The following is a 22797-nucleotide window of genomic DNA, read 5'->3' on the forward strand; positions in this document are numbered from 1 at the left end:
CTGTTTCATTTTGTTGTAAAAGCTTCTTTTTCAAACACTTTCTAAACATCATATTCTTTGAAGATTTCTTAATCACAATAGTATGTTGCTCAGCCTTACATTTTACATGTACTTTCACACATACCAAGTTTCAGTGAATGTTTTCAGAGTCACCAGAGATCAAATTATTGAAAGGATAACCAGAAAACCCTACAAATAGGTATTACCTTTCCCAGTGATGTTCAAACCCATTATTAAAAAATCCTCATGATTTTAATATCCAGTTCAAAACATTATAGGCAATTCATAGAGGCCTTCAGTGCTGCCCATTGTATATGCCCAAAGTCCCCAAGATTCCTGTCACCTTTTGAACAGGTGGTAGAATGCACATTTTTCATTATTTTATGATAGTAAATGAATCGACAAAAGCAAAGTACAAACACATTGCAGAACCTCAGCATTGATAAGTATCCCAATAAAAAAGAAACAAAGAGAAAAAGGTCCCAGACTTTTATATCGTTCAAAAATTTTCTCCCTGCTCCTTTGTCAAAGTTATAATTCAGATGTTGACAAACAACCCATGACTGCAAACCAGGTGTAGATGTTGTCTTCCAGAATGGTACAATCATTCTTTTAGTCAATCTGCATGCCTGAAAAATCCACTATTCTTGATATCCAAGTACTGGGGATGTAGCCAAAAAAAACCATCTGCATCTTTAGCATACAGTGATAGAAGGCTTATGGAAAAGTTCATGGCTGCAGTAGTGTTGCTTCCACAAATGCACTTTTCCCCACAGCATTTTCCAGCAGCTTTTGGTCAAGTCAGAAGAAGTGGAGCGAGATCTTATAAGATTGGATGTGTACGTATATGTGCTTGTGTGAATGCGAATGGTTGGATTGAAGAAAGAGACGTAATGAAAGGGAAAAGGGATGATTTTCAAACCCATATCCATATATTCTGAGTTTCTTTCCTTCCATGTTCTTTTTTTGTTTTGAACAATGGGCCCAGAAAGGATAGGTTATGTTGCTTGAAAGATTGCTTCATTTCACATGTCTCCCTGAACAGGTTGAATCCTGTAACTACCTTTTCTTGGGATCGGAAAAGGGTGGGGAAAGAAAAACTCTCATGGGTGGCCCCCTAACTGGATATGCTCTCTTTAAAGGCTCAACTGAGAGTTATATTATAGTCTTTTCATAGCCAGGTGAAGAGTTTTTTATTTTCTCTGTTTTTTCAGTTTTAAATGCATGCTTTGTTTTTATATCTCATCTCCTTTTTTTCTGTTGATTTTCGTATTCTGGTGCTGTTTTATCTTCAGCTTCTATTTTTATAGTTTATCTGCTTTCCTTTATATTTTCCAGATAACTTAATAGATAGCATAAGGTGGTTTCTTTGCTTCTGATAAAGAAAACAGCAATCAACAACATATGTTGGATGCTATTCTCAGCAGTATGATTCTGAAAGTGTGTACAGAAATAAGACATCTTTGGAGGCAGTAACCATACGAGATATTAATTTTTCAATAGCTGGATAATACTTTTCTGGGCAACATTTATCGTTTTGATAAGGTATGCAAAACAATGAGCTGCAGTACTCCCAGTGTTTGGACAACAGCAGGGCCTTCATCATTGCAGCAAAATGAATCAGAAGCTAAACTATTGCAAACAGCAGGAACATTTTCAGGAATTCACAGGCAATGCAATTAAGGAATTTAACAGCATATAAATGTGTGTGTGAGAGAGTCAGATACACACACACACACACACAAAGAACAAGAGAAGGTTGGCACATCACCTCTCAGAAAGGGCAGCTGGGTCATACCTGCATCCAGGAAAGTGTTGGGTAGTTTGGAAGGAGATAAATGAGAACATTGATTAAAAAACAGAGTTTCCCTTTGAAATTTTAGAATTAGTAATGATCTTGATGAGTCATCTGGACTGAGTATGACAGGCTCCAAATTTACATCAATGGTTCTTGACAATGAAAGAAAGAATTCAGGTATTTTGGCCCAAGGGAGCAGACTTGACCTCAGCTTGCCAGAATGAAAATAAATAATTTACAGTTGGACAGAGGTAAATGATATGATCAGAACTCCAAAGTCAAATGTTACCCTTAGCAAGGGTGCAAACCCCCACAGGTATATTGTTGTTCTCCATTTGCCTTTAATACAAAAGGAATTAGATTAATGTTTCCAAGGAGGACTTGCCACACTTTTTACCTGATTGCCCAACTAGATATATACAAGAATATATTCTAAACAGAACAGGAAAAATGGCACAAGTAATTACAGAATAAATCATGATCAAAAGAGTTTAAACTGCTGTTTTAAATAGAATCTGAATTCTATTTTTAAGCAAAATATAATTTTATGCTTCTCCTCCAGGATTCATCTTTAGCTAAGCATTTTCTAAAGACACCAGACTATCCCCCATTAATATTTCTGGATCAAATTAATTCTTGAGACAAATGGTGGCATTATAGCTGCAATGGATCGATATGGCTGATATCTGGATACTTTGGATTAAAATTCTTTATTATGTTCCATCTTCAGTTGCACCCAAAGGAAAGAATTCAAGGTAAACATATTCACTTCCACTGATTTCTGTATTCATTAAATGTTTCTGTGAACACTCAAGTGTTTCTGCAAACTTGCTATTTTTGAAGGAATGAACAACCATCAAAAACAAGCTGTACACCTAAAACCAAGCTTGCTTTTTCCTTCGGATCCCAAAATGCAAAAACTATGTGACATCACTGAGTCATAATTTTGAATGATTTGCTGAATTTTGATTTTCTAATGCTATTGACAATGCAGACATTGCCCCGAATGATGGTGTTCTTAATCCAAAAGTTCAGTGTAATCATGTGAGAAAGTTAGTTCAAGGAAGCAGTTGTGAGCATTGTACTGTAGTTATCCTGAATATTGCATTTTGATATATGGATGTAACCCAGTTGTTCTGAAATTATTCAGAATGCGCAACAGAGAAGAAAAGCAAAGCCATTTCAAAATGTCCTTTAAATTCTCAGAAAATACAGTAGTTGATACTGAGCACTGTTAATTTCTTAAAAAGCCAAAATGAATAATATATAAGAATACCAAATATAAGTTCAGTATGCATGTCAGAGATTATAGAAAGGCTTTTGATTGCACTGACTGTTAGGAAAATGGGAATCCCTGAGCATCTTATTGACCTCATCAATACACAGATGAGGAAGCCACAGTCTGGATGGAACATGGCAAAATAGAGTGGCTTAAGATCTGCAGACTGGCTCCAGATTGGCAAAGGAGTGTGACAAGGTTGTATCCTCTCCCCTTATTTATTCATCCTATATGCTGAGTATATATTGAGGGAACATGAATTAGAAGAAGATGGGCCTGGTTTTAAAACAGGAGGAAGAAACATTAATAACCTGTGCTGTGCTGATGACACTACTCTGATAGCTGAAAATGCACATGGTCTTCAAGCTCTAGTAATGAAAGTCAAGGACCACAGTGAAAAAATGGGACTAAGATTAAATATAAAGAAGACCAAACTAATGATAACAGGGACAGCAATTAGTCTTAGAATTGACAATGAAGATATTGCATGGTGGATAACTTCTGCCTTTTAGGATTGACTATCAAAATGAAAGGAAACAGCAGCCAAGAATATGTTGAGACTAATACTTGGTAGAATAGCAATGAAGTATTTGGAAAAGATATTCATTTGTTATGATGTATCTATACCTAAAATCAGAATCTTGCAGGCAATGGTTTTCCCTGTGACTTCCACTCTATAGAAGTGAAAGTTGGACTTTGAAAAAGCAGGATAAATAAATGAGGGAGTTGGGGGGATTTGTAAAATATTTGAGAGGGAGGAGAGACAATAAGATTGCAATTATCTGTTGAAAAGAAGGTCAGAAGTCATTTATATATTTCTTAACTTTTGTTTTCTTGTTCTTTCCTTGGACTTTTTTGCTTTTCTTTTCTTCTTTTGATTAATCTTTTATTATATGAGCATTCTTGATAAAGATAAATAAATTTTAAAAAAAGAAGAATCAGGATAGAAAGAGTATTGATGCTTTCAAACTATGGTGTTGGAGAAGATTTCTGAGAATACCATGGACAGCCAAGAAAACAAACAAATGGACCATAGAACAAATCATTCCAGAGTTCTGACCTGAGGCATAAATAACCAGGCTCAAATTATCATATTTTGGACACTTTATGCAAAGATCTACCTCTCCTGAGAAGTCTATAATGCTGGGACAGGTGGAAGGAAAGAGAAATAGAGGATGACCAACAGCAAGGTGGATGGTGACTATTATAGTGGCAATGGGTGAACCATTGGAAGACCTGAAGGACCATGGTGTGAACAATTAATCTGTGTGGTTGCTAAGAGTTGACAACAGTTTGAAGATATATGATGAGAATTTTTTTAAAAAAATCATCCTTAAACTTGCACCCTTAAACTGTCAATGTGTTCTTCGGAATATGTTGGCATTTAGTATGGGGAGTACAGAAAATATTTTATATGCTTGAATTGCTTATCTTCAAAAGAACCGGCATCCAGGATTTTACCCTTCCATGTTTCGTTTTATCCTTATTAAGGAATGAAATATTGAAAGAGAGGTTTCTGGATTTGCAGAATATACCTACTATTCCAAAAAGTACTAAGATAGTCTCAGACCAAGGTGAATAGATAAGATCTTCTGACATACTGCTCCATTAATTGTAATGAATGTACAAATAAGATTCTGTACTTTCATACAGATTATTTATGGGGTTGAACTTTCAGGCCTGAAATCAAATGACCGTTAATAAAAAGCAGTAAGAACATATATTGTTCTATAAGAGGAATAGGCAAACTGATATCCTCCAGAAACTTTGAACTACAGTCCAGAATCCCATACGATTAGCCATGCTTGAGCATGATGAGAATTACAGTCTAAGACATTTGCCAGTCCTGGTCAACAGCAATATATGATAACCACTATCCAGAGGTAGGCCTTAACAAAGAATGGAGGCTTAAATCCAGGACCATATCCCATCTCCTGATTGGCATCATTACCAAAATTACACATGTGCAGTTCCATATAGGAAAAAAAAGCATGTATACAAAATCCTGTTTAGAAGTGGTATTCTTCATGTTATTCGTGTTATATGTATGTTGGAGCTGATATACCAAATGACTCATTCCCTATGATAAAAAATTAGTGTAAATAAGTTTAGTTTTAATCAAAGATGCATATGGGCAATTATTTGTTTATTGCAATTGTATTTGTCTCAATTGCCAAACAAATTGTATAACAAAACAATTATACAAAAATAGGCTTAAAATAACCAACTTCAGGCAGGCCTTACTTTTTAGTGTCAATTACTTATACAAAACACAGACAATATTAAAACAGTCTTTCAATGTATGTATGTGTGTGTGAATTCATATTATTGTACCAATAAGTAGAGAGTGAGGAATTGTTATCTCTGCTTACTACTATTGTTACCATTTGGATTGTGGGGCGGTCTCATCTTCCCTCATAGAGGCCACTGGATCTAACACCAAGCACGTAAAGTCTTCTGTATTTTTTTTTCCCCCTACCAGTTCATGTTCAATTTATTGAAAGAGAACGGGCTATAGAAATTCTTCAAAAGGAAGAAAGAATTCCAGATAAATCCCCATGGGTGGAGTGCAGTGTTCTTGAATGTTTGTAATTATAAGGTATCCAAGGGCTATGTGTGAGTGTCCTGTCTTTAACTGTAGAAGCACCTCTCCAAGGTCTTCAGACTTCATTCTTCCCCCAATCCAAGTAAATCCAAAAGGAAGCGTAAGGGAATTCCTCCCAATTCCTCCCAATAGGCTTTTTCTGTAGCAAAGCCACTAAGAAGAAGTCCATCTCCTGAGAAATAACAGTATTAGAAAATCTCTCTTTCCTCTAAAGAAATGTCCACCTAATTTCTGTGGATGTATAGTCAATTTGGTGATGAATTTCAAAAAACCATTTCTGGCCAGCTTGATAGAACCCACTGTCCTGTAAGGAACAGCAGTGGGATCATCTGCTTAAGGTATGACAGAGTTTATGGACCTGCCCATTTTCATCACAGATGGCAGTATAAGAATCATGATACATTAAGAACTTGTGGCTGAGTTTTTAAGTGTCCCTTTTCCTCTATAGCCTCTCTTCTTCAGTGTCATGTACTATAAGTCTAGGGACAAGAACTATCCATTTGTATTATTTTGTAGGTTACTGTGGGAGGTTTTAGATTAAAAGGCATGTAGAATGGCTTTAAATAATGTGAAGTAAAATGTGCTCAGTATCCAACTAAAGCAATGTAGCTTCAGAAGAATTATGCGTTTAGGAATTTTCTTCTTAGGTGACATCCAAAGGATGCTGAGTATACTTTTTTTTTCTTTCAAATTTGCTCTGTATAACATATTAAGGTAGTGCAAATCTTCAAATGAGCAATGCATTTTGATGAAACATTGATTGAAGCATCCCTTTGAAGCACTGGGTTACAACAACCTCACTGCTTCAATCTGGGTGCTAAAAGGGGCTTCTGTGCATTTCTAGCACCTGCTCAGAGGCCCATTTTCACGCTGAAAATAAAACTGTATTTCCTCATGACTGTAGATCTTCAAATATCTATTTTTGGAAAGCAGATAATTAGGAGCACTTGCAGGTATCAATCAATGCATTCCGATTATTACATTATGTTAACATTCTTTTTCCTAGTGTCCTCAAAATCTGTTGAGACTACAACTTCCAAAATTCCCAGTTAACATGGTCAAAGTTGGGAAAAATCTGCATTAGGGTTTCATCTTTACTCCTACTCAAAAAATCAAAGTAACAACTTTCCTATTTGGTTTAGTAGGCTGTACTCTCATACAAATGCTAGTCAGATGTCCATAACTCTTTGAGATTCCTTACATCCCTAAGAAAACCAGAACATTATTGCTAGTTTTGTTGAACTGTCCATTCTTCATTTTGGTGGCAAATGAACTCTTTTGCCTGCTTGTTTGAGGAAAACTTCAAACAGTGTGTGACATCCCTGTGTGAAAACTATTACAGCTCCAAGCTTTAAAGGTGTTTGTTTCAAGAATTCACATATGAAATAATCTTTAAGTAAAATAAGTCAGAATTATTAACAAAAATCAATATTGTAGTTTTGTGTGTTCATGGCAATGTATTTTAAAAGAGCAGAGCAGAGCAGAGCATGCTCTGAAATGGATATAAGAAGAGATGGAGACAGCTGTTGGATATTATTTATTTCCTGCTTTCATGCTTGAGGAATAAGAAACCAGCAAAGAGAGCTCAAAGAAGAGCCATACAAACTATCTGAAGACTAGAAAATAGGCCAAGAGACACATATCCATGAATTGCAAAGACAAGTGCAGGGAACAATTTTTTAAACATAAAAAGGTGGCTGAAACTTGAAGTTTACCGTCTTTTAAGATTTTTGTATTCAGACCCAATTTTTTGCAAGATTTCTGGCATTAATCTAAATCTTATGACATTAAGCAACTATGTAGAATTGTGAGCTTTAAACATTTATGGGGAATTATGCAGATATTGTGGGCTTGCACATACCACATTGTTGACCTCTAGCTTGTATGATAGTCCTTGAAAGCTTGTGACAATGACATAGTGATCTGCAGGAAAGAAAAGGTTGAAAATCATTGCTTTGTGCCAACCAATGTTTCATTTTAACATTTTTCCAGCAAACTATCTTGTTTAATTTCAGATCTCATTGATTTGTCTTTTCAGCTAAGGAAAGGATTAGTTTTGTGGTGGTCTAGCTTTATTGGTGCCAAGATACATTGCATTAATGAGCAAAATTTGCTTGTGGCAGAAGCTCTGCATGTAAGATTCAAGACTACAAATCTAATGAGGCAGTGTGACAAGTGAAAATGCACACATGACATTAACAAAGGCCTAGGCTACCTCAGCTTATTCAAATTCATTTCTTTTCACTGATGGCTTTTCCATAGCAATCTGCTGCTGAAAATGAAACTGTCAATAGAATTTTTTCTTGCATCTGGTATGCCTCCCAGCTCTTTCCTTTCCTTTCCTTTCCTTTCCTTTCCTTTCCTTTCCTTTCCTTTCCTTTCCTTTCCTTTCCTTTCCTTTCCTTTCCTTTCCTTTCCTTTCCTTTCTACTTTTGTTTGGTTTCTGTTCTGTCTTCTTATGTAAGATTTCTGATTTCTTGTCCCCCATTAAGTAAGCGCTAGCATTTTCTCTTGTAAAAAAAAAAAAACCAAGCTCAGTGAAGGTGGTTTCCATTAGGAAGCTGTCAAGGGAAGGACTTTCTTTGTCAGCTGGTTAGGTATGTCAGCAACATACGGCAGTGTTCTGAGGTGAAGTAATAAGCAGCATATGTTTTATTTAAATATCTAAATGGTCTTGGAAGGTTAGTATTCACTAACCTCAATATTTTTGGGCATGAAGAATCCACAGTGCTGTATTATAAAAAGGAAGGAATTTCTGAGAAACTTTTTTAAAATACATTTTCTGAAGTATTATTGTGGGAATTCTTCTTCTAAGTGTATGGTTATTGACACAATAGAATAGTGTTATGGGAATAATGATCAACTACCAACACCATTCACTCACACACAAAACATGAAACATGAGGAAAAAAGGTCTGAATCTACTGTATGCTGAGGGAATATAATCTTGGATTTGGATCCTGAACATCAGAGGAGCTGAACAAAATGAGAGATTTCATGCTCAGAAGAGAGATCATGACAGACTTGGAGACTCATGCAGTTTGCAGAAGTACAAATAATATCTGTTTAAAAATCTGAGGGGAGAATCAGAAAACATCCCTGAAAAAATTGCATGGCTTAGAATGTCAAGAGAAAGCTGAAAACCACCTGGAAAGTGGAATGGAGAAGAATAACTAGAAAGGGTGGAGAGAAGACAAGACCCACAAATATAACAAGGTTGATAACAAATCATGTCTTTGTCTGCCTAAGTCATTCCTTATTTCATGCTGAGAAGGAATTTCAAATTGTCCACAGAGACAAAAGTTAGAGCTACCAGTAGAAACACTTGAGAAATGCCAGATGATGATCCATTTGGGATTCAGCATCAGTATGTAAGCCATCCTCCAAACCCTAACATATATTAGCAAAGAGAAAAGTTTTTTTTAATTTAATTCTTCTTTAGTGTATACAGAGAGAGAGAAAGAGAGAGAGAGAGAGAGAGACTCTATTATATATTGTAGTTAGTTGGCTTGTGGCAAGCATGAAATGTAATTTGCGTGGTTAGGTTCTGCAGAGTTTATAAGCAATAATCTTTCATTAACTTATTGGGCATCTGGCTGAAAGTGGAAGGATACAACAATCCTATAATATAATTCGTTGCTTATACCCCTAAACTCCAATAGCATTTTGGTCAAGAAGTGTACATAAGAACTCAGCAGTATTGTTTACTGTCATACCCTTACTGAAGGCTGGAGTAATTATGCTGAGGAAGAAGAGTTTACAACTGCTTAGCACTATAGTTCAGTGCTTCTCAAACTTGGCAACTTTAACATGTGTGGACTTAAACTAATAGTGAAGCTCTCCTTCATTAATGGACCAAAATTGCACTGTAGAACTGGGGAGAAAATCAATTCAGTCCTTTGGAGAGATCTCTGTTCCCCTCCCACTGTATTTTTTACATTGTTTATGTAATCTGTAAATAAAACAACTCATTTATTTAAACTCTGTTTTTTTTGTAATGATTGGCAGCATGTGTATACATTGTCACAATGTATTAATTTCTCCTAATTCATACTTAAAAATTGCAATTCCCATGGGTTCAGTACCTTAAATCTCCATGGAATTAAATACCCAACTGCTGCATTATTGTATGGTAGGAGAATTAAGAAGAATTGTTACGATGCTGGAGAACAAAAAAATGGCTCATGACTTTGGGACCCATGTGTTGTTTCTGATAAAATTATTGTGATAGAATGTCTTTGGATTTTTCCTCAATGGAAAAAAAATGATTAATGGCTTTTTTCTGACATAGTTTTGTCATGTTGATTACCATGACAACTCTTGAGGATGTGTAAATAGGAATCTTAATGCTGTTATATTATTACTTTATGATATATTACAGTTTTCATTTATTTTATGTAGAATACATCTGGGAGTTTTGCCAGCTGAGGATTAGGATAAAAATGCTTAAATAAACAAACATGAACATTTTCAGTACAGGAAAATGTCAATTTCCCCATTCTTCAAACTGGAATTTTTGATCTGTTGGAAAACAACTCCCAAGATTTTCAGGTAGTGTAGCCATTGGAACTATAACAACACACACACACACACAGATACACACACACACACACACACACACATTAAAAAAAATTCCCCTCTCACGCCTATGGGTGGTACATGTTTTTCCTCAATCTCGGGTCCTCTACCAGAGGCCTGAGAGTTTGAGGGTTCTGCGCAGTATCTTAGCTGTTCCTAGCACTGCACTCTTCTGGACAGAGAGCTCTGATGTTGTTCCTGGGATCTGCTGGAGCCACTCTCCCAGCTTAGGAGTCACAGCCCTGAGTGCTCCTGCCACCACTGGGACCACTTTGGCCTTTACTTTGGTCTTTACATGTTCTCTAATTCTTCCTTCAGGCCCTGGTACTTCTCCAGCTTCCTTCTTCCTGATGTGGCTGTCACTTGGCACTACTACATCTATCACCACCACTGTTTCCTGGTCCTTGTCTACTACCACGATGTCTGGTTGATTGGTCAGTACCTGCCTGTCCGTCTGGATCTGGAAGTCCCACAGGATCTTAGCCCTGTTATTCTCCATGGCTTTCTGTGGAATCTCCCATCTGGACTTGGGAGGGTTTAGCCCATACACTGTGCAGATATTCCTGTACACTGTGGCAGCTACTTGGTTGTGCTGTTCAGTGTATGCTGTTCCTGCCTGCATATTACACCCTGCCACTATGTGTTGGACTGTCTCTGAGGCCTCTGTGCACAATCTGTACCTTGGGTCCTGTCTAGTGTGGTAGACCCCTACTTCCATGGATCTGGTCCTTAGTGACTGTTCTTGTGCTGCCATGATCAATGCTTAAGTGCTGACTTTTGGTCCAGCCCTTTCCAGCCACTGGTAGGATTTCCCAATGTCAGCCACCGCAGCTATCTGTCAATGGTACAACCCATGCAGTGTCACCATGGCACTTCCTCCACTTGAACTTCCTCCCATGTCTGCTGCTGCCTCAGGCATTCTCTCAGCAGCTCATCTTTGGGTGCCATCTTACTGATATATTTCTGGATGCTCTAGGTTTCATCCAGGACACTGGCTTTGACTCTGCCCCCCCCCCCCCATATATATTTATATTGCTGGACTGGTCTATTTCATTCATTTTAAAAAATATCAGTGATGTTGGTGAGATTTTGCCTGAGGAAAAGCTGCAGATTGTGCCATCTGCTAAGATTATAGGTATATATATCTATAATTATCCAATAATTATCTTTTAGTTTAAATGCCCAGATTCATTATGATGCTGTTAGAAGGCACTTCTTTAACAACAAAGAACAGATTGTGCATGTAAGGCAGGTTTCACATCTTTGGCTAAAGGGTTCCAGGTGGCAAGAATGAGAGAGATCTTTGCTTGGGAAATTGCTACCAGCCTGGACAATGGTAGGCTGAAATTGACTGATCATCTAGAAGAAAATGAGGTTCAATTTAGGCTCTGAGCCATAGTTTCTGGCTCCATGAATTATTCTTTTAATTGCCTGATCCTTATTTTACATAGATTGAACGCATGCATAAAATAAGCTTAAACAAATCTGGAAAATCAATGAATAATCATTAACATATTAAAATATCAGTGGCTGAATTTTCTTGAAAATTTATGTTCCCATATAATTACATATAGCCAACTTTTTCTCATTAGCAGAATCATATTAGATACATGAGCTTCACCATATACAATCTATTGTACATTCTGTGCCTTTTCTATTACAGGTATAATAAATACATGTGATCTGAGTTCTTTGTCCCTTTTTAAACTGGGAAAAGGGGCAACTGGGTCAAACAGTTTAAGAACCACTGAACTAAAGGATAGGAATGAATTATTTAAATAGGAGTACAGAGACAGTAATCCAGAGTTTTTCTTAGACCACAAGTTGTTCTGGTCAGAGTGGTACATTAATTGTTAAACATTCAATTGTTCAGACCATATGACCAAGCCAACTTTTTTTTTTTTTTTGGTGGCAATCAGAGCAGTGAGTAAGGTGTCTGCAGACTGCTTTCACTTAAGACTTTCAGATCTCAGCAGGTGAAAATGAAGGAAAACGGGAGCTGAAAGTAGGTCACCCCAAAGTAGTAGTCAGTGTTGCGGTGACTGTGTAGAGCAATCCAACTCTCCAGCAAGTATGCAAAGGAGGATATCCAAAGTCTGCATAACTGAGTAGAGATCAAGGAAAAGAAAGCAGTAGAGAGAGAGAGAGAGAGAAATGTGGGTGTGGGTGTCTATGAATTAATATTTTTCAGCAATTCTATTTGCTTGAATTTTCAAGAAAAAGGTGGATTACTTGTTGCTTTCCCCAGCCCCACTTTTGCACCCAGGCTCTTAAATATGCTTTACTTGTACAGGCACTGGAATGTCCCACCTTGGTCTTTTCGGAGCAATGGAAAACTGCTGAGGTTTTAAAACCCTGCTTTGCAAGTCTTTTCTCTATGCAGATTTCTCATCCCTTCTCATCTTTGCTTTTCCCCCAAGCACCAAATGTTTCTAGCAAGTTTCCAAGGCAGAGTTGGATCTATGTTATTATTTAAGTTTAGCATGTTTCCATCCCTCTCTTTAGGCAAAACAGAACAAAACGAAAAAGCTTTCCAAGGTGGCTTACAAAAGCAGCGGCAAGAGAACTCCTGCTGTCAAGCTTACAGACCAGACAAGAAGAAAGGGATGGGAAGAGAAGATGGGGAAAAAGGCTTTTATTGACAAGCTATGTTTCAGGTGGTAAATGGCGTGTAAGTATCTTTCATTTTGCCTAAATACCCTTAGGAGCTTTCAAGAAATGAAGAAGGAAAGCTAATGAGATTGAATTGCTGCTCTCTGCTGTAACCTCTTGCCTCTTACTACACTGAGTTGTCCTTTCTCCCCCAAGAAGCAATGGGCACTTGACACCAGTAGTAAAGAGTGGATGCAGAGGTGGGAGTTCACAGTGCCACAATGGCAATATGATTTCAAGGGTCTGCCACTAAAAAGGAGACTTCTCAATAGAGCACGTGGCTTGGAAACCTTGTTTAACAGTGAAAATCAGCAAGACAACAGCAACAGAATCCATACAAAAATGAAATAGACTCTATTTTAGATTGCTTTTCCCTAATATATTTTTCAGCTGCCACAATTCCCTGGACCAGATCGCTAGAGCCAGGTTGAGAAACACTGCCCTAGATGACTGAGCCAAAGCTTGCCTGAGAATTATGGGGACTGAAGATCATTACATCTGGAGGTCAAAAGATTGAGGAAGACTACTGAAGATAGGACCTCTTTCCTTCCTTCTAACTCAGGCAGATGCCAGAATGCATTGGACCTTCTTTATCTCATTTCCATGCATATATATGCAGTCAGAAAATCAATGATAGCACAGATAATCAATTCTGGAAGTAGATCTGATTATGCTGTGGTTGCTGAATGGATCAGGCTCAGACAGTCAACTTGTTAGATAGTATATCACAGAATATTTGAAAATAATATATAACCTTTGGACATTTGCTTATTCTGATCCTGATCATTTCCTGAGATGCACATAATAGAAATATCAAATAAAAGAGAAAAGCCTACTTCATCTCCTGGGGACTTGGGAAGGCTTCATCTTTCTTTACTGATGGAGTATAAAATGAAAGAAAATGAATGTTATAAGAATGGATAGCAAAGATGCTAATATTCAGCATCTGCTTGTTTTTGACAACTTTTTCCCCTTCGCATTTCAAACTTGTCTTGTACCTTAATCCGTCATAAGGAACTCATAGGACTGGGATGCCAGACAGCAATTTCTTTCATCTATCCTTTACTATACTGTTTTTGTCAGGATTCTCTTTCTAAACTAGGTTTGGGCAGGGTTAATACTAAAATTAGTGATCCACAGGCAAAGTGCAGAGAATTGCAGAAAATGGTTTTGTGATTTAATTCACACTGCTTTCTATCTCATCAGCACCCAAGGAATAAACCACAATTGCATTATGAGGCAGAGTGGGCTTGGTCCTGCCTCCTTTATCTGAGATGTGAATTTCAATTCTACAGTTTGGGCTATTAAAGATCACAAGTGGTATAAGATTCTACGTAAAACTGACACAAGGCTGAAACTGCAAGGCTGAAACTGCATTTTTCCAAGAAATATACTTAATGAATACACATTTGGATGTTCTACTCCTGTTTGATTTTGCAGTAACATGGACATGAGTACTGAATGAAGTCTATTAGGTTTCACCTTTCTTTAATCAAAATCTACTCCATCCCAAAAACAGTAGCTTTTTTTTTTTTTAAGCTTACATTGGAATAATTTACATGTAAATTTTCCCTACATAATTAAAATGTAGTTGTCAAAGGAATGGGGTGGTTTATATTTAAAAATAGGCAATTCACATTACCAGCTACATTAATCACAAGCAGATCTGTACAAAAAATCTAGATGTTTCAAGACATTTTTGGTGTTGTTTAGTCGTTAAGTCGTGTCCGACTCTTCGTGACCCCATGAACCATATTGCGCCAGGCCTTCCTGTCCTTCACTGCCTCCCTGAGTTTGCTCAGTTTCATGCTCATAAGACATTTTAAATGTGAATAATTATAATTTGGTCTGCATTTTTAAAAAATTCCAGAAAACAACTACTGTGCTGGAATATTTTGTTTTATGAGTGCAAATAGTGAAGACAGACTGGATCTCCTTGTCTCCCAGTCCCTTCAGAGAAATCCAAGCTGGGCTGGGAAGAATATTGAGATTTTCCATAAAGGTCGTTATGCCAAGAAGCTGCTTAAAGCTGGAGTTGGCTGCAGTCAAAACTCAGGCTGTTTATGATAATGCTATGCCAGATTCAGAAAATGAAAAAATGAATGAAAGAAACAGACTTAGTCCAAGAGAAAACAACAACAACAACCTAGTTAAACAAGGGGAAATCTAGGGCAAGTTCGGCAAGTGAGATCTAAAACAGGGTCTATGAAGGTTCTTATCTGACTAGTAGCTAGATACTGCGAAGGGTAAAGGGATGAATGCAAATGGTTTGAACTCTAACAGGTCCAGGAGATCCCAACTGTGACCTGGTTGGAGTGATGATCAGCTGACAGTTTGTTCCATAAAAGGCTTAGTAATGAAGAGACTCATTAGAGCCTTCTTCTTGAATCATATTTCAAATTTATGATGCTTGACAAATACAGTGTGGTTGTTATTCCTACACATTTGAAGCACTGCCTAAACATCAAAATGATTTTTGAAGAAAACCTTCAAAAACTTTAGAAAATAGCAATTTTCTGATCTGTTCTGGCACTGCCCAGTTGCATAAGCAAGAATTAAAAAACAAGCAAACCTTATTTTAATCAAAAGGTCTTGGACTTTATTGATAATGTGTTCTTTTGCTAAATATAGCAAATTTTGGTGCAACTTCCTCCTAATCTTGCAAGTAAATAGAAGTTATAGCACTATTTATAAAATGGATCCTTGGGCTGACTTTCAATATTTTAATAGATTGGACTACCCTTTCTGCCACTGTTGCACTCTCACCCATGCTATTTAATTAGATACTATTCTTATTTGTTTTTGTTGCTTCCAACAGATTTTAACAGTTTGCACTCTAGATAAATGTAATTGTTGATGTTTCTTTCTGGGGCTTTGTAAAGGGAGGTATTTAGATTGGGGAAATGGCATGGGGAAGGATAAAGATTTCCATTAAAAAAGAGTTAAGGACAGATGTTCAACATCATGCTCATAATTGGCCCATTTGAGAAACTAGAGATGTTCTTCCATATAGAAGAATGTGTCTTCTACTTGGGAATTGGTAGGACTAAGTGTTCAATCCCTTTCTTCAGGTCTGATGAAGATAAAATATAAGCTACTGGCATAAGATATACCAACTAATTATGGACATGATACTTTATATCCACACATATGAGACTTAAATGTCATTTTTAGTGGGGCTATATTTAGTCTGGATCTTAATTTTACTGTCAATTTTAATTGTTTTTTAATTTAATTTTGATGTTTAATTATTGTTTGCTGTTGTTTGTTCTGGTATTTTTATGCTCGCAGTCCAGAATCTATTGAATAGAGTGGGATGTAAGTCTTGTAAACAAATTTATTTGATGAATAGAATTAAATGCATAACAGTAAATAGTAATTTTAAACAATGATGCATAGCAAGCCTGGATCTAATTTAAGTATACACACAAATCCCAGTGATACAGATGTTGGAGGTTGCTCCAAATTTGTACATTAGATAACTCATTTTTCCTGATCTCCACTTATGCTACTTGTGACAAGTAGAATTTTAAAGTTGCTGGTTTTATCTCAATTGTTTTTGCTGTAGCAAGGAGATCATTCTTGAAAGGTTTGAATCAATCGTCAGTACTATCACTTTTTTGACTAGTTCAACCCGAGGGATCAGAGAAAGTAATATTACTTTCAGAGTGATACAAACTACACAGAGTAAAATAAACTTATTACACTCTGGCACGTAAACTATCCAAACACTCTACCTACTCTAACTATTTTAAAATTGCCCCACATTGTAAGGAGAATATTGTTCATTTCCAGAAGGAACATATTCCATGGGTTTGAGGGAATGCCCTCCATGCATGGGTTTTGTGCTGGCAAACATTGTATGTTCAGCTGGACAATTTTTCATGAGATTTTGATGACATATGAGAAGTCTCTTAAGCTATAGTTCACCCATGGCCATAACGTCAAGCCAAACTGCATAGAACAAAAGAAAGGACTTTAGGATGGAAAAAAAGTTTTAAACCAGCAAAAAGTGGTGGTGGCTTTTTTTTTTTGGAAAAGCCTGTTCAGAAAAACCTCTCACAATGCATTCTCAATGCAAAGAATGTAGGATTATGTGATGCAACTCACATGTATGAAATGGCTGAGACACAAAATATGTTTGTTACTTAGAATCTGTGTCAACTTACAAGAAACATTGTTATAAGGATTTTTTAGGGGGGTGGGGGCTTTGAGTCAGTACTGGTGGTGACTTCCCAGACTAGTCCTTACACGTTTCGTGGCAAGATTCCAGCAGTGGCTTGCCATTGCCTCCTTTCTGAGAGAGAGTGACTGGCCCAAGGTCACCCAGTTGGCTTTGTGCCTAAAGTAGGATTAGAACTCATAGTCTCCCACTTTCTAGCCTGGTACCTTAACCACTACACCAAACTGGCTCTCGAGTTATAAGTTACTCAGAGGGTAAATAATTATGCTTATTATTTTTCTTTACTCTAAGCCTGTCTTTTAAATTATGACTAAAAACTCACAAGATGGTAACAATTTCTGATATTTTACTATTTCATTTATGAAATCCATCCAATTTCCAATAAAAGTGCCCAGATTCTGAAGTGAGGATGCTAAAATCTTGCAAAGACTCAGCTATCTCATGAGGTCTTCTTAGTTGGACAAGCATGGAACCTATAGAGCAGTGTTTTTCAACCTTGGCAGCTTCAAGATGTGCAGACTTCAACTTCCAGAATTCCCCAGCCAGCCTTGCCAAGGTTGAAAAACACTGCTATAGAGCTTCTTGGGGATTGCAGTGATGGGTTTCAATAGCAATAGCTGTCTTGTCTTTGAAGCAGCATAGTTGGTGGCAGCTGTTCCTGAAACAAAAGACAGTACCAATATAAGAGAATATGTGTAGCCCACAAACCAACTAAAGCCCTCCAAAATATCTTAAGCAAGCCAAAAGACCCAGTAGCCCAAGAAGAAAAAGCAGGAGTCACCTACAACATACAATGTAAGGACTGCAACAACCACTATGTAGGACAGACACGCAGAAGGCTAGCAAAGCACACCCATGAATAGCAACTAGCAGTCAGAAGACACGATGAAAACTCCTTAATCTCACAACACATAGACAGACTTAACCATAGTTTCAACTGGGAAACTGTCAGTATCTTAGACCAAGCTAAATCCAAAAATGCGAGGGAATTCCTGGAAGCTTGGTATTCAGACAAGGCAGCCATGAACAGGCACATAGAGATAAACAACATCTACTCACTATTCAAAAGAGACAATAAAAAGGAAAACAAAAGAACAGAACATCTCCTTACCAGCAATCATCACCCAGATAAGCAGAGATTAACACCAAGATTATCATCAGACATGCAATCAAGCAGTAAACAATACCCTAATCAAGGAACTACCAGAGGAAAAAACAAAACAAACCCCCCAGCCCCATCAACACTGGCAGGGCATGCCACAGTATAGAAACAGAGAGCAAACCCCATTCCATTCAAGCACTGAAGATGTTACCTAGCCAGGTAACGAAACATTTGCAAGAAAACAACCAAGCTCAGAGAACCCCAAGGACTCCACAAAAGACAGTGTCAGGTATGTTTCCTTTGAGCTTCCTTTGGCCTCTTTATTGCTCACTTTGATTCCCCAGAGCAGCTCCAGGTGGTAGCCAAGTAGTTTCAGATAATTCATGATCCAGGTTCCTCAATGTATTTGCACTGTTTTCTGCAAAGTGCATATAAGTAGAACTGGAAGAGAAATACAAATGAAGGGGAAAAGGTGAGGCTAGTTTTCCACTGATCTCTCCCCTCTCTCATTGGCACACACACCATCATACAAAATTGTTTTATGGTTCCCAGCATATGCAAAGGTTGCATTGCCAGGCCCTGGCACAAATCATTATTGATTTCATCATTCCTTGCAGCTAACAGCCTAGAACTGTGCTTTAAAACTGTTAGCAAAATAGTAGTTATTTTGGAGTTCACAAAAAACAGTAGAATAGCCCTTTCATTTTGTGCCTATGGAATAGGTATACACAAGAACAGTATCAGACTCCTACAACTGGGGTCTTCTGGGGGAGGCATGAGATAAACATGTCTCCAGGAGAGCAGAGACAATGACCACGACAAAGACCGAAGGACCAGGGAGTAGACCAGTTCTTTGGAACCTCTCTGGACAAAGAGAACAGGAGATCACCGACACGTGCTTTGGACAGCTGCTCCTCATGAGGAGACTGCAGGACAGTGGTCTTCCATGGGTTTGAGCAGGGGGAGATGAAGAGATCAGTCATCAAGCTCACAGCTGTAGCAGAGCCTTTTAAAGGACACTAAGTACGCTAACCTCACTTTCTAATCACTTTCGGAAATTGTCTATTAACCATCTTAAAGCTATTAGAGACCTTCAGAATGACAAGTTTGAAAAGTTACCGGGTGAGTCTGTATTCATTTCTGAACAATAGAAAAATTAACTAGAAGTTTAAGAACTTAAAGAATTTGAAATAAATGGCAAAAAGCTAAATAAGATTTTGAATTAAGAAAGTTATAAATGTATTAAAGGTCTGGACAAGTTTGGAACATTGAAACTTTTACTATAAGATTTTGGAACTAACTATACAAAATAAACAGCCTTTCATGGGAACCAAAATTATTTTGTCTACTGTAAGTCATAACTGAGATTAGAGACTTTGTGATTTAAATTGAACACTAGAGGAGGACTAAAGATTCCAGGCCAAAAAAAAAAAAAATGCAACCCTGCTTTTGGTTTGCATCAATATTGGGATTTACAAAATGTTACAAAATTCTATAACATTTGAAATATTAAAGGAGTTCCTTGAAGAATGGGGCCAGAAATTAGCAACCACAATATCAATAATGATGTCTACTTCTATGGATAGACTAGGTTCAAAAGTCAATAAAGGAATGACAGATGTGAAACAAATCTTGCTTGATGCAGAAACAGTAGAATAAAAAGGATTGGATTAAAAAAAGTGTGGATTACAAGACAGAGAAGGCATTTAAAGTGGTAATACAAGTGGCAGGCCAAGAGAAGGACCTGGATGAGGACTCTTTACTGGATATACAAAAGAAGCTGATTGAAGTTTTAAAAATTAAAGGGGAATGATAAACCGAGAATGACCTGGTTAATATCTTTTTACTGGATTTACAAAAGAGGCTTATTAAAGCCTCAAAGAAGACTTTGGGATGGGACAAAGAAGAATTGAAGAGGTATCAAATCCTATGACAATGTTTGAATGAATTAAAGATTAAGATTTTCAGAAGTAAAAGGAAGGAATATAAAGTTGGTTTATTTGATCAAGGTTAAAATAAGACATCTTTTTATAAAGTTCTGACAATGCTTTATGGACTTTTTGCTGACGCCAGGATTAAAAAGTTAACGTCTTATGGAATTGCTTATAGGTAAGGGATGGGTTATGGGAAGAAGAGATACTTGTTTGTAACCTTATAAGGGGTGAAGAGTTATCAAATTTGTTTATACTTGTTATGATGAAGATTGGAAGTCATTTCTTATATATTGCTTTTCTTTTTATTTATTTCACTTTTTCTTTTTTCTTTTTTCCTTCTTTGCACTTTTTACTCTCTCTTTTTACTTTCTTTTCTTCCTCTGAGTGTAGTTTGTGTTCGTTTTTATTACTGTAATTAAACTCTTCAATAACATTATATATAAAAAAGACTCTTACAATTGGGATTCTGTTTCCTGTTTAACTCAATCATACCTTTGTCCTTTTGGAGTTCTACCTCTGGATTCAGAAATGCAGAGTCTGCCTCAGTCTGACACTTTATAATGGCATTCCTAGACAAGAAGACCACTTGTTTGAGGACAGCACAATAATTTGTGACAGTTCATTAAGTCAGCAAATTGTTGATTCAAATACTGAGCTCTGAAGAAGCATTTTGTTCCAGCTCTTTAAAAGTTCTATCCTCCAGGGTATACAAGTTGGAGAAAAGTGTCAGAAAATTGAAGAAACGGGAGGATGCCTACTTGAATAAAAATTAAGGTTAGAACTAAGTGACTTGAATACAATGTTGGTGGGTTTAAAACGTGTGGCATAGACAAAAATAATAAGGGCTAGCCCCAACATCTTAGATGATAATTAGTTTGGACAGCTACTGAAAATATATTCCACCTTTTTTTAGTTCTCTTGAATTAGGAGATTCTAAAGACAGCCTATCTAATGATGTTCCTTCCAAACTGGGAGCTGCTATCCTGATGTATAGAGATGGTGCGAGTTAGGGGGAAATGGTCCTATGGAAAAGTCACATCTGATCTTTCAGTTAAAGGATTTCCTGTGGCAATAATCATGTGGTAAAGATTAGGTCTGTGTAAAGCTTTATAGGAGTGACTCAATTTGAATGAACTTCAATTGTCCTATCTCTGAAATGAATCAGAAGACTTGGAATCATTCAGAAAGATTCAAAGGCAATTTGGACATTTGATGGACTTTTCAATGCTTTCTTTCTTTGTAGAGCCTCAGGTTCTTCCCATAAGTTGGTTGAGTGGTTTGATAGGCTAAGACTAACATGAGTAGATAACCTATGACCTTCATCATCCCCACAAACGTGCCTATCAGAATACTTGGGGGAGGTTGTTCTTCCATATCTAATCCTTCTGCTAGAATTAGCTTACACAGATTCACCTAGAGGGAGAGGCTGGGGTGGAAGGGTCAGATTTATTCTATTTTCTTTTTTTATTTGGTTTACACTTTATTCTGTAATCCTCTGCCTTTACCTATTCCTATCTCTTTATATTTATCCTTCCTTAATTTTTATTCTTTTTTTTTCTGACCTGTGGTATTCCATGTATCCAGTCTTTGTGCTGTTCTTCAGCTCCTTCGGTTCCCCCTTTTCTTTTTATTTTCTCCACTCATTTCTAAAATGTTAAACACACACACACAACTACCGTATTTTTCCATCTATAAGACAATACTTTTTTCTAAAATCGTTACACTAAAAATTGAAGGGCATCTTATGCAAGGAAGTAAGCTGAGAAGAGAACTGCGCAGTTGCAAAACTGCCCATACTTTGTCTCTGCAAACAGGCTTCCTCCAATCATGAGCCTTATGGAACTGATGTCAGCTGATGCTGAACAAACCAATTGGAGGAAGTCTGTTTGCAGAGACAAGCTATCGGCAGTTTCACTTGTGATTGAATGTAATCAGTTATGCAAAAGAGCCTGGAAATAGAGCTGCAGAGAGACGGTTTGGACCTCCTCCCACCGAGTGTATCAGGTAAATGTTACCTAATTACTAAATAAAAATGTGTTCTGCTTTATCTTTAAAATATTGATTTCTTAATTTTGGATTGGAAAAGTGGGGGTCATCTTATACATGGGGGCGTCTTATAGATGGAAAAATACAGTAATTTCCTCTGTTTTCTTAAACTTATTTCTCTGTTTTACCTTGACTTGTGCTTTGTAAGTGATTTTTATTCACTGTGTTAGTGACTCTGAGATACTGAACATGTACTGTACACATACATGCATACATACACATGCATCCCTTAGGTTTTTTTTTTTTTAAGTTGCTCAAACAGCAGGTTATATGTTATTCAAAAAAAAAAAAAAAGGCTACCTTTGTCAACAAGTCATTCTAACCCTTCCAGCTCAGAAAAGCAAGTGGTCAGAGGATGATGGACTTGTCAATCTTTAATAACAGTTTATTTTTAAACAGTTTCTGATTTTTAAAAAAAGTTGGACTAAAAGACTTTCTGCACTGGCTCAGCACAATGTCTCAGTAGGCTTTTTGCTGGTCAGTTTGGAGGGTGCTATGATCTTCTTCTCCCTGTTATCCTGCCATAAAAGAGGTGGAGGGAAAATATTTCAAAAAGTTATTGTGATAAAATAACTCTCTAGCTGAAACTTTACAGAATTGATGCTCTTTAAAAAGTTTAC

The sequence above is a fragment of the Python bivittatus genome, unplaced genomic scaffold (genome assembly GCF_059951505.1).
Source record: "Python bivittatus isolate LINGU-HERP-01145 unplaced genomic scaffold, Pbiv_v1 ctg000480_np1212, whole genome shotgun sequence".
Lineage (NCBI taxonomy): Eukaryota > Metazoa > Chordata > Lepidosauria > Squamata > Pythonidae > Python > Python bivittatus.